Source organism: Peromyscus maniculatus, chromosome 7 (genome assembly GCF_049852395.1).
Source record: "Peromyscus maniculatus bairdii isolate BWxNUB_F1_BW_parent chromosome 7, HU_Pman_BW_mat_3.1, whole genome shotgun sequence".
Classification (NCBI taxonomy): domain Eukaryota; kingdom Metazoa; phylum Chordata; class Mammalia; order Rodentia; family Cricetidae; genus Peromyscus; species Peromyscus maniculatus.
The window spans coordinates 37,750,381-37,764,143 of record NC_134858.1 but is presented as its reverse complement, the minus strand read 5'-3'; the positions used below and the strand labels follow the sequence as shown (position 1 = coordinate 37,764,143).

Below are 13,763 nucleotides of genomic sequence, written 5' to 3'. Positions count from 1 at the left end.
GGCAGGCAGATCTCTGTGAGTTCAAAGCCAGCCTGGGCTACAGAGTGAGTTCCAGGACAGGCTCCAAAGCTACACAGAGAAACCTCATCTCAAGAAAAAAAAAAAAAAAAAAGAAAGAAAGAAAGAAAGAAAGAAAAAGAAAGAAAAGAAAACCTCTGCAAACACAATTAATCCAAAATTCTTTAATTTAGCCTCAGGCAGACTTTTTCAGACAAGGGCAAAAAGCAGCCAAATACTTCACCAAAATATCACACAACTGGTCTTTAGGCCACAAACTAACATTCCTCTCCTCTGAAAACTCTTGAGTCAGGCCCCCAAAGTGCAAATCATCCTCAGCAGCCCTGTCTTCCATGCTCCTACTAGGATGGCCCATTAAAGCCACACTTAAAGTGTCCAGTTGCTTTTCTAGTCCCAAGTCCCAAAGTGTTCCATATTCCTCCAGACAAAAACATGGTCCAGCCTGTGTAGCTAGAGAGTTTTCTCTCCAGGCCCCGCCAAACCCCGGCAGTCCGACAGCCCACTTATAAAATAAACACACAGATGCTTATATTATTTACAAACTGTATGGCCATGGCAGGCTTCTTGCTAACTGTTCTTATATCTTAAATTAACTCATTTCTATTGATCTATAAGTTGCCACATGGCTCGTGGCTCACCGGTATCTTACATCTCGCTTGTCATGGCGGCAGCTGGCAGTGTCTCCCTCTGCCTTCCTGTTCTCTCAGTTCTCCTCTCTGTTACCCCACTCCTGGTACTAATTTCTGTCTTAGTGTTTGTCATGAAGAGACATCATAACCATAGCAACTCTTGTAAAGTAAACCAGTTAATTGGGGCTGGCTTACAGTTCAGAGGTTTAGTCCATTATCATCATGGCAGGAACCATAGCAGCATGCAGGCAGACATGGTGCTGGAGAGTTTGCTGAGAGTTCTTCATACAGATTGGCAGACAGCAGGAAGAGAAAGTGACACTGGGCCTGGCCTGAGCATTTGAAACCTCAAAGCCCACCCCCAGTGACACACTTCCTCCAACAAGGCCATACCTATTCCAACATGTACACACCTCTTAATAGTGACAGTTCCTATGCGCCTATGGGGGTCATTTTCAAACTACCACAGTGTCTGATAGAAAAACAATGCTCTTAGGAAGATAGGGGCATTGATAATAGTGGCTGCCTGATTTCCACTCACATCAGCATTATGGGCTATTTTCAAAACACCTACATTAAAAAAAAAATCCACTGCTACAACATAGTTCCTGCTTCTTTCACATGTTCCATCCTCTCCCATCAGAAATGGGTTACTTATCTTTGGAGGTTTTTTTGTAGGGGAAAGAGCCTCATTCTACAACCTAATATTTTGAGGTCTAAGAACTTGTCCTTTGTCTGTCTTCTACTCCTCCTATTTTAATCAAGGAAACATCTCTGGCAGTGCTCAGGAAGATAAGGCATACAGAATGAGGACTCAGCTTTTTCCTCCATGAAGCAGACAGACTTATGGAGAAGGAAGATTGAAATACACACATGGACCAAAGCACAGGGAAAGCAAAGGGTGGGGCCGTCAAGATGGCTCAGTGGGTAAAGATACTTGCTGCCAAACCTGAGGACCTGAGTTCGGTCCCCAGGACCTCCATGGTGGTGGGAAAGAACCAGCTCCCCTGACTTTTCCTCTGACACACAGAAAGAAAGAAAGAAAGAAAGAAAGAAAGAAAGAAAGAAAGAAAGAAAGAAAGAAAGAAAGAAAGAAAGAAAGAAAGAAAGAAAGAAAGAAAGAAAGAAGAGAAAGAAAGGAAGAAAGAAGAGAAAAGAAAAAAGCAAAGGAAGTACAAGGGCTAAGGTCCATAGCTGATTCAAGAGAGTGTGAAGCTGTTATTTCAGTTGAGCACCCATGGCATGCCATGCTCTACCCTTGGCATTGTGAATATGGCAGGGCGTATGGCTAAGTGGGAAAGCACTTGCCTAGAACACATGATACTCTTAGTTCAGCTTCTAGCATTGTGACACAGACACCAGTCTCATGTAGATTCCCAAGAAGACAAACACTAAATTGTTAATCAAACCCAAACAGAAGCAGGGTGGCATGGGAACTGCAGGTGAGTGCAGAGACTGAGACGAAGAGATGCAGATTCACAGTGGGATGGGAAATGTGGGCAGAGACACTGGCATGGGCCGGTGCTCCTGAAGAAAGACTACAAGTTTACTAGCACAGAGTGAGGAAGTGTAGAATGTTGAAAACCCAAGAAACACTCTTATGTGACTGGCACATACAAAGGAGGAGAAACGGCTAAAGGAAGACGATGCCTTGGCCTTGTCCGCCATGTCTCAGTTGCGGAAATGTATCCTAAGGGAACCGGGCAGCTCTTGAGATATAGAATCCTGTCAATTATGGTGTAACTGGTTGGTAAGGGCAAAACTCAAGGCAGTGAGTCTGTTAAGCACTGGAATAGTCAGAGAATAAGACATGAGAGATAGGGAGAAGCCAAGGATGGACCTGAGGTTTCTCACTTGGAGGTAGACGACTTGGTATTAACCAGAACAAGCAGGAGAGAGGCAGCTTTGGCGGGGAAAATAATGAGTCCTATTTTGAGCCCTGACATTGGATGTAAGCAAAGTATTTAAGGGGAGATTTCCAATAAGGAGCTCCCCCTGGAAGCCCAAAGTGTGAGAGAAAAGAACTGGTGGGACTTGAAGATTAGGATGTCTGGAGGGAGCGGCTCAGATCTCTTCCAGAGTGTGTGACTTGTAAAGGGGAAGATGGGCAGCCCCTCAAGGAATATCAGTACCTAAAGCGACTTTGGAGAGGTGAGCAAGCTGAGGGGAGCAGCAAGAGAAAGCAGAAGAAACAGCAAAGGAGGCCAGAGTCTGGGAGGCCAGGCGACCTTCACAGAGCCTGTCAAATGGAGCGCAGTGAGTCCTCCTCTCATGGCTACTCACTCAGGGACCTTGGGCAGCCTGTTAATTTTACAGTGAGCTCTTCTATAAATTGGGATGCTTGTGTACAATTTAGACAGCAACCGAATATTCAGTAGTAGTAGCCGTTATTATTCAGAGGTATGGAAGACTTTTTAGGAATTTTGGAGAAAGAAGATAGTGTTAGGAACGTGCCATATTAGAATGACTTCATTTATCTATCTATCTGTCTGTCTGTCTGTCTGTCTGTCCATCCATCCATCCATCCATCCATCCATCCATCCATCCATCCATCCATCCATCCATCTATCTATCTATCTATCTATCTATCTATCTATCTATCTATCTATCTATCTAGATTTATTATCAAGACATGGTCTCATTTTGTAGTGCAGGCTGGCCTAGAATTCACAGAGATCCTCCTGCCTCTGCCTCATGAGTGCTAGGACTAAATATGTGTGCCACCATGCCCATCCTGTTTTTGTTGTGTGTGGTGGTGTAGGAGTCCCTGTGTTCTTGTATAGAGGCCAGGGGTGGAGGTGGGTGAGTTCCTCCATTGCTTTCCACCTTACATACCTTGCGTCTGCTCACCCCAGCCTCCTGGGTGGGGTGCTGGGATCAGAACTCGTCTCCATGTTGCTACAGCAAACACCTTTCACACTGAGCCATCTCTCCAGCCCTAGAGTTTACTCTTCAGCTAGAGGGGAAAGTGAGGTTGAGGTTTGGGAGAGGCTGTCTAAGAACAAAGGAGAAGTCCTTGGGAGGAAGAGACTAGGCAGAAACTAAGGAAACTGGAATTAAACAGAATGACAAGAGCCATTGTTATGTGATGGCTCAAGAGAGAGACGAGAAGAGCTGTGGTGGGGTCACCTTTAGGGGCAGTGGGAGTTTGAGGTCACCCTAGACTACATGAGACCCTGTCTCAAAAAACAACAGCAAAAAAAACAAAACAACAAAATGCACCAATGAGTGTGAAACGAGGGGTATAGCTCAGTGGTAGACCGCTTGCCTAACTAACATAAGTGAACATGTGACTTAGTCCTCTGAGAATGCAGGAGAGACATTGCCAGTTTTACAGGAGTAGAGTGGTTACCTCGACTTATTTTAAGAAAATTAGTCATAGCAGTAGAAAGAAGAACTGATCCTAGAGAGGAGCAAGTTATGTGGTTGCTGATAGAAGAATTTTAATATTGAACAAAAACAATACACATAGCCGGGTGGTGGTGACACACGCCTTTAATCCCAGCACTCAGGAGGCAGAGCCAGGGGGATCTCTGTGAGTTCAAGGCCAGCCTAGTCTACAGAGTGAGTTCCAGGAAAGGCACCAAAACTGCACAGAGAAACCCTGTCTTGAAAAACAAAACAAATAAATAAATAAGTAACATGTAGCCTTTTAACCTTGGTTAGGTAACATTCTTCATTGACTCAGTTTCCTCATTAACAAAATGGGAATAATAATGATTATCTCTGAGGTTCTTTTGAGTTATATTTTATTTTAAAAATATTTTAGGCATTTGAAAACAAGTACCTATGGTGGTGCTGGGCACACAGGAAGCATTTTAATCTTTACCTTTCCACCCTGTCTTGCTTCCCTCTGTTTCCAAGACATGTACACTGAAGGCGGAGGAGAGCAAAGTTCTTATTCCACAAGTGTGCAGGCTGGAGTGCAGACTGCTAGCACCCGTGTAAATGCCAGGTGACTGTGGCAGCGTGCCCAAAGACATCGAACAGTAACACTGGCCTCAACATACATGCACACGCATGCCCTCACACATGAGAACATGAATACACCCACACACACACATGCAAACACATGGCAATTGATTTCCCAAGCTTGCTATACTAGAGGAAAACAACAGTCTTGTCATTATAAAAAAAAAAAAAAAGAAAAGAAATCTAAGAAAGGTTAAGTATACAGGGTAAGGCTGCAAATGCCTGTAATCCCAGCTTGTGACAGGCTGAGGAGTGAGGCTTCCTGACTTTGGGGCCAGCCTAGACTCCAGAGTGAATTCCAGGCCATCCTAGGCTCCAGACGGAGACCCCATCTCAAGACAAAGCAAAACAAACAACCAGGATAGGTAGGAACTGCGCCTCTGCCTGCCCCCTGCTTGGCAAACTGAGACGATCATTTTCTGTGCACCACATTATCTCAGCGCTAGACCTTCTGTGTTTGGGACTGGGTCCTGGAAAGAAAGGATCAGCTGACCATGAATTTTTTAGGCCTTGACCCACAAGGAATGGGAAATCACTTCTCCAACATTCTTTCACCCTGTGTTCCATGATAGCTGATTTGGTTAAATTCTTTCTCCCCCTCTGGAAAAGCAATAACCTGGGAGTGTTTCTGTAGAGTCGGAAGCTGTCTGCGTCTGGCATTTGCAAGCACGCCATTTGATTCCATTTTGTTCGATTCATTCAGTAAATATTTATTGGGTGTCTGTTTAGTGCATGGCATCCGTGGTGCAGAGAAGGGCAATACCCAGCTTCACACTCAAAATGCTCCCATATTTTACGGCAAAGCGCTTATTTTGCTGGAGCCCTGGAGACATAATTTTAGTAGATTGTGGCCAGGTGTTCCAGGAACTACCAGCTGGCTTTAAAGTAGGTTGCATGGCCACAGGAAAAAGGAATAACTGTGAATCTGGCATTTGAACAGAGTCTCGGAATAGGAGTTGGGTTTTCCCAAGTGAAGGAAGAGAGATGGGGTTTCCTCCTGGAGTCCAATGAGGCAGCATGCACATGAAAAAGCCTGGCTGGGCTGGTAAGATGGCTCACTGGTTAAAAGGTGCTTGCTGCCAAGCCTGAGGATCCGAGTTCGATTCCCGGTACCCACATGGTGGAAGGAGCGAACCAGCTCCCACAAATTGTCCTCTGTCCCCCACAAGAAAGCTGTGGTATACACACACATCTGCACTTGCAAGTGCACACACACACACACACACACACACACACACACACACACACACACACACACCAAAAGTAACAATAAATTAACAAACCAGGGTGAGCCATTCATAGCTGTATTAGGACAGGACACCAGCCACTGCTTACTAGGAGCAATGGAGTCTCCCCTGAGTATCCACCAGGGATGGGATCCACGATGCCAAACAGGTACCAAAGTCCAAGGATGCTCATGTCCCTCCTGTACAATTTAGTGTTTCCTTGGGACCTGCACTCACCCTCCGCTGTACCTCAGACCATCTCTTGGTGTAACCATGGTTGTGTTAATTGTATTCATTTGTAGCCGCGTTCCTTCCCCCATGCCAATCCTGGGCATTAAACTCAGCTGGTCAAGCCTGGCACCAGGTGCCTTTACCTGCTGAGCCGTCTCTCCTAGCCGCAAAGTTCCCTTTTCTATCACATGCACTAAAGTATTGCAGATTGGCATCACCCTGCAGCTGATTTGGAGGCTGATGTGGTCACTTGATTCGGATTTTATAGGAACTCACCAGGGTAAAAGTCTCGTTTCTCTGGCTTTTGTGTTCTGTGTTTTCTCTAACATCGAATTGTAAAATGGTCTGTTTGACCCTCGTACCAGCATCTGGAGGAAATATTTCAACCAGCAGAAACAAACCCACACAAAGATACAGTCCTACCACCAAGGCTTGACAGTGTTGTTTACTAATAAATGAACTTTGGCATGGTGAGTATGACGGACCGTCTGCTTCAGTTCAAGCCCTTCTACTAGAGTCCGTTCCTGGAGTGGTTCTCCATCCTAAAGGATCCCCAGACCATACTAAATAGCTCAAGTGCAGCATCCTCTCATAGGCAGGCTGGTTTCTTAGGGTTAGGAAGCCCCAGAGGCTCTGTTTGGAACAGCACAGGCCCATAATCATGGAGTGGGCCACTCCTCTTCCCTCTCTTAAGGCCTCACAGACATGAACTCCCTGAACTTGGGTGGCCTGGCAGCTTCACAGTCAGCAGCCCCATCCAACAACTCCTCCCCTCTTCCTCCCGTGGGTTCTGCTTCCTGAACCCTTTTGCTGACCATGGAAACCAGCCTTGAGCAAGTCCTCGGTGCTTCATCCAACCTCAGCAGGTCAGCTCCCCAGGGACAGCTCTCCCACACTCAGCAGGAACCTGGCACAAGCCAGGGTCCAGCCTGACGAGCCCAATGACGCAGTCCAACCCAGATGACCCTGCCCCCACCTCCCTGTGCACACAGTACAACAAGCAGCAACACAAGCTGGATGGCCTCCAAGGTCATCCCGGACATCTAGTTCCCCTGGTAGATTCTTCCTCACACGTCAGACACCATGACGTCATCAGCCCCGGTCTGGCCTCTGGGAATGGTCAAGCCTGGGAGGCTCAGGAGAGATTGGGCAGAAAAGGGTGGGACTTGGAGAAAGAAGGAGAGATTTGGACAGTGTTCCAGACAGGGCGAGCAAGGCGAGCCCAGGAGAGGAGCAAGAGTCTCCCAGTGCAGTCTCTCTGTGCTCCATCGTGAAGGTCTCCAGGAAAGGAAATTCCAGGGCTTCCCCTGAGTGTAGCCCATCCTCTTTCCTGTGACCTCTGCTGTTCCCTCTCTGCAGGGCCCAGCTGTTCAGAGTGTGAGATCTGAAACGGAGAGGGTTGTGAAAGACATCACGTACGACAATGCTGTCTTGGAGGACTCTGGTCTGGTCTTTTTCTTGGTTCCATTTTATGTTCTAGCCACATGCATGGTATCACTGGATTTGGTCTCCTAGGCTGGTCTGGAGGCCACCTGAGACATCCCGCTGCACCCTCCAGCACCCTTTGTATAGACAGCAAAGGGCCCCTGCCCCTGAAGCATGGAGGCCCATGTCCACTACAGGGATGCTGCTAGGGAAAAATGGTTTTCATCATTTTTTTCGGGCAGAGAAGGGGAGGGCTGGGGGTGCTGGTAGTGTGGTTGCCTAGTACACACAAAACCATGGGCTCCGTCCCTAGCTCCCCCTAACCCAGGAGTGGTGGAGCCAGCCTATGATCCCAGCACTCAGAAAGACAGGGGGATCAAAAGTTCAAGGTCTTCCTTGGCTATACAAGGAGTTTGTGGCCAGCCTGGGCTACATTTATTCTGTATGAGGGGAAAGAGAGAGAAAGATCCACAAAGGTCATTCACCTATATAAATGCTACTTTCCCATGGCTTCTCATGCTTGTGTGAGTGTGTAAATGTGTGTGTGAGAGAATATATGTGTGAGTGTTGTATGAGACAGTATGTATGAGAGTGTTGTATGAAAGGGAGTGTGTGTGTGTGTGTGTGTGTGTGTGTGTGTGTGTGTGTGTGTGTGCAGTACAGTAAGAAAGTAGTCCTTGTGAGCCACGAGGTGAGGTGGTGCCTGAAGCAGTTTCCTTTTCTTTCCCATGCCTGGCCATTGAAGCCCTGCTCTTGTGTTCAGAACCCAGATGGGAGACTTGGATTGTGACAGTCCTGACAGTGAAGAGTTGGGTGACCAGTCTGTTTTGGGACCTTGGAACAAGGGACTTAACCTCTGCTCTCAGTTCCTCATCTGTAAAATGGGCACATGCTAACCTCTCAGATGATCTGGTCTCAGACTCGAGCTGCTGGCCAAGGAGCCAACACCGTGTGACTTGGGTGGCCCCAGGGGGAGCTGCTGAGAGCCTTTCCCGCCAGGACTGATCCTGTGTGGGACCTGGGCCAAGTCCGGACTTTATCCAGCTCAGCTTTCCTGCTTGTGGAGGAGATAAGATTCAGTGTCCTTCAAAGTCTAGCCCTGCACCTGGACCCTTCTCGACAACTCTCTCATCACCAACACCTCCTGCCCCAGACAGGTTTCCTGTTTTGAAGCAGACGGAACATGTGGGTGCTGCCACTTTAACAGCTGAGGCTGGGTGTGTGAGCGTGTGAGCGTGTGAGCTTGTGCTCTGTGCACTCATGAATGTTCATGTAGGAATGTGGGTTTGAGTGTAGGTAGGTTTTGTGTGTATGTGTGTGTGTGTAGGTGTGCATGTGGGTGAATGCATACTGGTGTGTGTGTGTGTGTGTGTGTGTGTGTGTAGGTGTGCATGTGGGTGAATGCATACCTGTGTGTATGTGTGTGTGTGTGTGTGTTTAGGTGTGCATGTGGGTGAATGCATACCTGTGTGTATGTGTGTGTGTGTAGGTGTGCATGTGGGTGAATGCATACTGGTGTGTGTGTGTGTGTGTGTGTGTGTGTGTGTGTAGGTGTGCATGTGGGTGAATGCATACCTGTGTGTATGTGTGTGTGTGTGTGTTTAGGTGTGCATGTGGGTGAATGCATACCTGTGTGTATGTGTGTGTGTGTGTAGGTGTGCATGTGGGTGAATGCATGCCAGTGTGTGCTGGGTGAGTACATGGACATTGCTGTGTGCAGTTAAGTACGTGCTACCTGCTTGTGTTGTGTATCGTTGTGTTTATTTGAACATGCATGACTAGCTGTGTGCAGGGAGTTACATGATAAAGTATGCCTGACTGTGTATTGTATGTGATTGCTTTGTTTGTTTGGGTGTTTGCTTGCTTGTTTGTTTTTGAGACAGGGTCTCTTGTAGACCAGGCTAGCCTTGAACTCCTTATGTAGTTGAAGATGCCCTTGAACTCCTGATCTTCCTGCTTCTGCCTCCTAAGTGCCGAGATTACAGGTGTGCCCCACACTTGTCTTTGAGGCTCTTGTTCGTTGTCATACTGGTTTGATTGTACTGGGAATGGACTCAGGGCCTGGCAGCAGGCACTCCACCAACTGAGCTATATCCCTGTGTGTGGGTGTGTTTGTAGCTATGTATTGTGTGAGTGCAATCACACGTGCCTGTGTGTGTGTGTCCTGTGATCCTGTGCATGACAGTGGGTGTGCCTAGGTGTGTCACCATTCTGCTCAACCTGGAGAGCCAGCTGAGGCCCCTATAAGAGAAGCTAGATGAGCTGGAGGGGGTGGGGGTGGCCAGCAGCTTTGCCTTCCCAGGGGCATTCCTGCCCAGCGGTCTAAAAAGCTCGCTTCTCAGCCTGTCCAAGGTCTTTGTTTTCCAAACTTTGAAACAGACAAATTTCTACTACTACTTCAAAAATGGCTTTGTTAGGAACAAGATCACAGTACAGAATCAATTCCAAGGTTACTAGCTTGAAGGACTAGGCATTTCTTCATCCCTGGTCTGTAACAGTTCCTGGCAGGCAGCAGGTCCAGCCAGTTCATTCAGCAAATGTCTGCATGCCAATCCTTATGTACCCCAGGCTAATCAAGGCCCTTGCAATTCAAGGCAAATCATAGCAAAATCTTTGACTTGAGATAGTTTACAGTGTTGGTGGAAGACAACCCCAATCCTATGCATGCATACATAAATACATGCATATATACATACGTACGTACGCACGTACGTATGTACACACATAACTGAAATTGTATCAGATATGGTTATTGCTGGATGACAATAGGGTCATTTAGAGCTCTTTCCAGAACCATTTATATGAGTCTAGGCCTTTTCTGGTTATCAGTAGAGAGAAGGTCATAACTTTTCTTCATTTCAAAAAGTAAAAGTGTTCCACAGGCTTTAAAAAACTTACTTTTATTTATTTACTTGGGTTGGGCATGTGCGTGTGTGGAGGCCAGAGGACAGCTGTCCCGAGTTGACGGTCACATCCTACCACGTGGGTCCTGAAGATGCAGCTCAGATCTTGAGGTTTGTTGGCAGGTGCCTTTACTCACTGGGCCGTCTCGCCAACCCTCACAGGCTTTTGAGAACAAAGAATTTCCCTTATTGAGAAAATGCCCCCTCACCCCTTGTTGGTGGCCTGTGGCTTCTGGCACTGTAGGTCCCACCTCTCCTCACACCAGCTGTCCCTTGCTCTCTTTTTGCCTGGATGACGACATTCTACAGATCCTTCCAGGCTCAGCTCACATCATTTCCTGTCTGTGGGTCAAGTTAATCTTTCCTCTTTGCCGTGTTTTAAGTGGCGGAGGACCGGGTGTGTGTAAGGGTTGGCATTGGTTTTTGCTCTCAGCTGAGCTCCTGGCGGGCAGAGACTCTGGTCTCTTGCTGAATCCGCCAGTGTCAAGTGCAAAGCCGTGTCCTTCTCAGACACTTAGTACTCACGGGAAGGCTGAGTGGATGGAGGGTGTCAGCTCCAGAGCTCTTTCTTAAGTAAGGTCCCATGCCTAGCATTGCCCCAAGGAAGATGCACGTGGAAGAGAAGCAGAGGGCGGCTCCCGATCCTGTGAAGTCCACACAGTTTGTTGCGGCAGAAGTCACCTGAGGGGGAAGTTGGCAGAGGAGTCCCGCCATGACAGGGCTGTGTGCCCGGGGGTTATACCTCCTCCCTGGGAAGATCTCAGAGTGTCAGGAGAGGAATGTTCCCAGTGCAATGGGAAAGTGGATGTGGAAGGGAATGGTGGAGATGGGGCTGAAAAGGCCACAGACAGCAGAAGAGGGGTCATTCACTGCATTCTCGTGAACATGTTTTTAGGATTTTAATTCTGTGGTGTGTGGGGGCCTGTGCATATGCCTGTGCGTGTGGAAATCAGAGCCAAACTTGTGGGACTTGCTTCTCTCCTTGCACCGTGTGGTTTCCAGGGACTGGGGTCACATCAGGCAGAGGCCGCAAGCACATTTACCCTCTGAGGAACAGTGCTCTCTCACCAGCTCCCTCGTCCTTCCTTTAGGCATTTTTCAGGGAATCCGCTGTGTGCTCCCTGAGAGGACAAAGCTAAGACAAGACACAGAGCCTTATCCCAAAGGACTGCCCAGTCCTCTGGGAGACTCTAGAGAAGGAATGGGTGACAGTTGCCAGGAGAGATCTGCAATTCAGAAAGGAAGTTCTGGAATGTTTCCTGACGATTAGGTTAAGTTGGGTCTTTGTCCTTTAGTTCCGGGAGGTAGGAAAGGAGGATGTGAACAGCCCCAGTAAGAGGGTGGGAACAACCCCTGTTGGTGAGCAAAGTGGGCAGGGGCTCCACGGAGAATGGCAGGACACGAGTGGGCAGCAGGAGGCTTCCAAGGCTGCGTGTTAGCAGCGGGCGAGAGAAGCAGGCACGGATGTAGGAACTCGGAGGATTTTAAGCAGGACCGTGGTGTGGTCCAGAGAGGACTGGACTTGGGGGAATGCAAGGGAGGGAGAACCAGCAGCTGAGAGACTTCTGCAGCCTCTCCAGCCAGTGCACACAGGTGGGGAGAAAATGAACAGATGAATAAGTGCGTGGACTCAGAATGAGCAGAGTGGAGCTGATCTGATGGCGGCGGCAGCCGGTACCTGAGGAGTGAGTATCCTCTTTGCTGGGAGAACCAAGCTGAGACAGCTCAGACAGGTAGGGAAGCCAGGCATGGGGGCGGGTGTCATCCCAGCACTTCAGAAAGCTGGGGCTGGTGGATGGAGAGTTTAAAGCCAGCCTGGGCTATCTAGCAAGACCTTGTCTCAGAGAGCCAAAAATAAATAAACATGGGAAGGGAGAAAAATACACACCGGAAGAGAGAAAAGAGCCAATGTCGTGGGTCTGGAGGTTAGGCGGTGCCTCTGTGACTTTGAACAGTTATCTACTCTGCTGAAGTGATCTCCCCCCTCCCAGCCTGCCCCATGGGGGCTGTTGAGAAAATAAAACAAGATAACCTGTGTTTTAGTTTCTTTGAAAACAATAGGGTCAGCACCTGCAGGGCAATATTGGTTGGTTTAGGCTGCTGCAGTTAAAAGATAAAAACCAATCTGGGGAGGGCGAGCCAGGGGTCCTGAGGTCATCATGATGTTGGAAAGAAAACTGGTAGGAGCTATTCAGCCTGGATAGAACAAAAGAATAGTGCTACAGCTGAGGATTGACAGCCCAGAAGTGGAACGTACTTCCTACAGTCAGACTCCCTGGGTTCAGATCCCGTGTCTGCAAAACATTCTGCCTTGTCTAACCCTCCATTCCCTTGTTCATGCAGTGGGGATGGTTATAACAAGCTAGTGCTGTGTGCAGACGGGCATGATCATGATGAGTTAGTGCCGTGTGCACATGGGCTGGCCTAATAGTGGCCTAACTGTCGAAAGGATTGGGAGACACGGGCAGGTAAAGAGCACAGAACAGTGCATGACATGGGAGAAACGCACAGCCTCAGCTTTGAAATCAGGACGGGATCTTACTCCCCATCCCGTAAAACTGAGAGCAGGGAGACCAGCTGCAGGCTTTAAGAGACACAAAAATGGAGCCACCTCACCCAGCGGCTCAGAACCGGCAAGCAGCTTACTTCTTCCTTGTTTCGCCCTGTGAAGATGGAGAGAAGCCTGTTAATTTTCATCAAACCTTAGCCTACTTTCTTCTCTTGGGCTAAGTCTCGTTTCTGTGGGACTTATTGTGGAGCACTACACAACACGTTTATCTTCTGCTCGGCTCTTCTCTGAATACCTCTATTTCCCTCCCACAGTAGATTTTGAACCCACAACAAGAAATAAGAACTTTGTCCAAGGTCAGCCTAAGGATCGGAGAGATGTGAGGCCAAAGGCTCACTCTCCACCCGTCTCTAAGCTCTCAGCGGCTCTGAACTGTGCACCAATCCCTGGTCCTGTTGAATATATCCATGTTTAATGCTGACTCGCTCCTTAAGTTCCTTGGGGCAAGTGTCAGGGAGAGAGGTGTGTGGTGGTGTGGAATGTAGGAGAGTCCTCAGCGTTGGCTGTGTTGACATGGAGATCATCTCCATGGCTGACAGCTGGGACGAGAGCGTGTTCTCTTTGTCCCAGAGCGGTCCCTGCACGGTGCACGCCCTAGACTGCACATGACAGTGTGGTTATTGTCACCGTGAGAGGAAGAGGCGTCTGCTGACACGTCATAAGTTCTCAGGTTGGATCCCTTGTGGCTTTTGCTGCCAACAGACCCCTCCCCAGGGAAGCAGCTGACTCATGTGCTGCCTGTCTCCAGTCGGTCTCTAATTTGTGAGGCTGGCAGCCTGGAATGTAGTCA

At 48.3% G+C, this 13,763-nt stretch overlaps 1 protein-coding gene and 1 long non-coding RNA gene across 2 annotated transcripts in view; one reads left to right on the top strand and one right to left on the bottom strand.

Annotated features, from left to right (window-relative positions):
• Positions 1-13,763, top strand: part of Ubash3b (ubiquitin associated and SH3 domain containing B) — a 150,176-nt gene that overhangs the window by 68,390 nt on the left and 68,023 nt on the right. The window lies entirely within an intron of this gene.
• Positions 10,386-11,278, bottom strand: LOC143274233 (uncharacterized). The gene is made up of 2 exons (XR_013052707.1): positions 10,930-11,278; positions 10,386-10,567 (listed from the first exon to the last, which is right to left on the bottom strand). It is a non-coding gene; the product is annotated as an uncharacterized LOC143274233 (long non-coding RNA).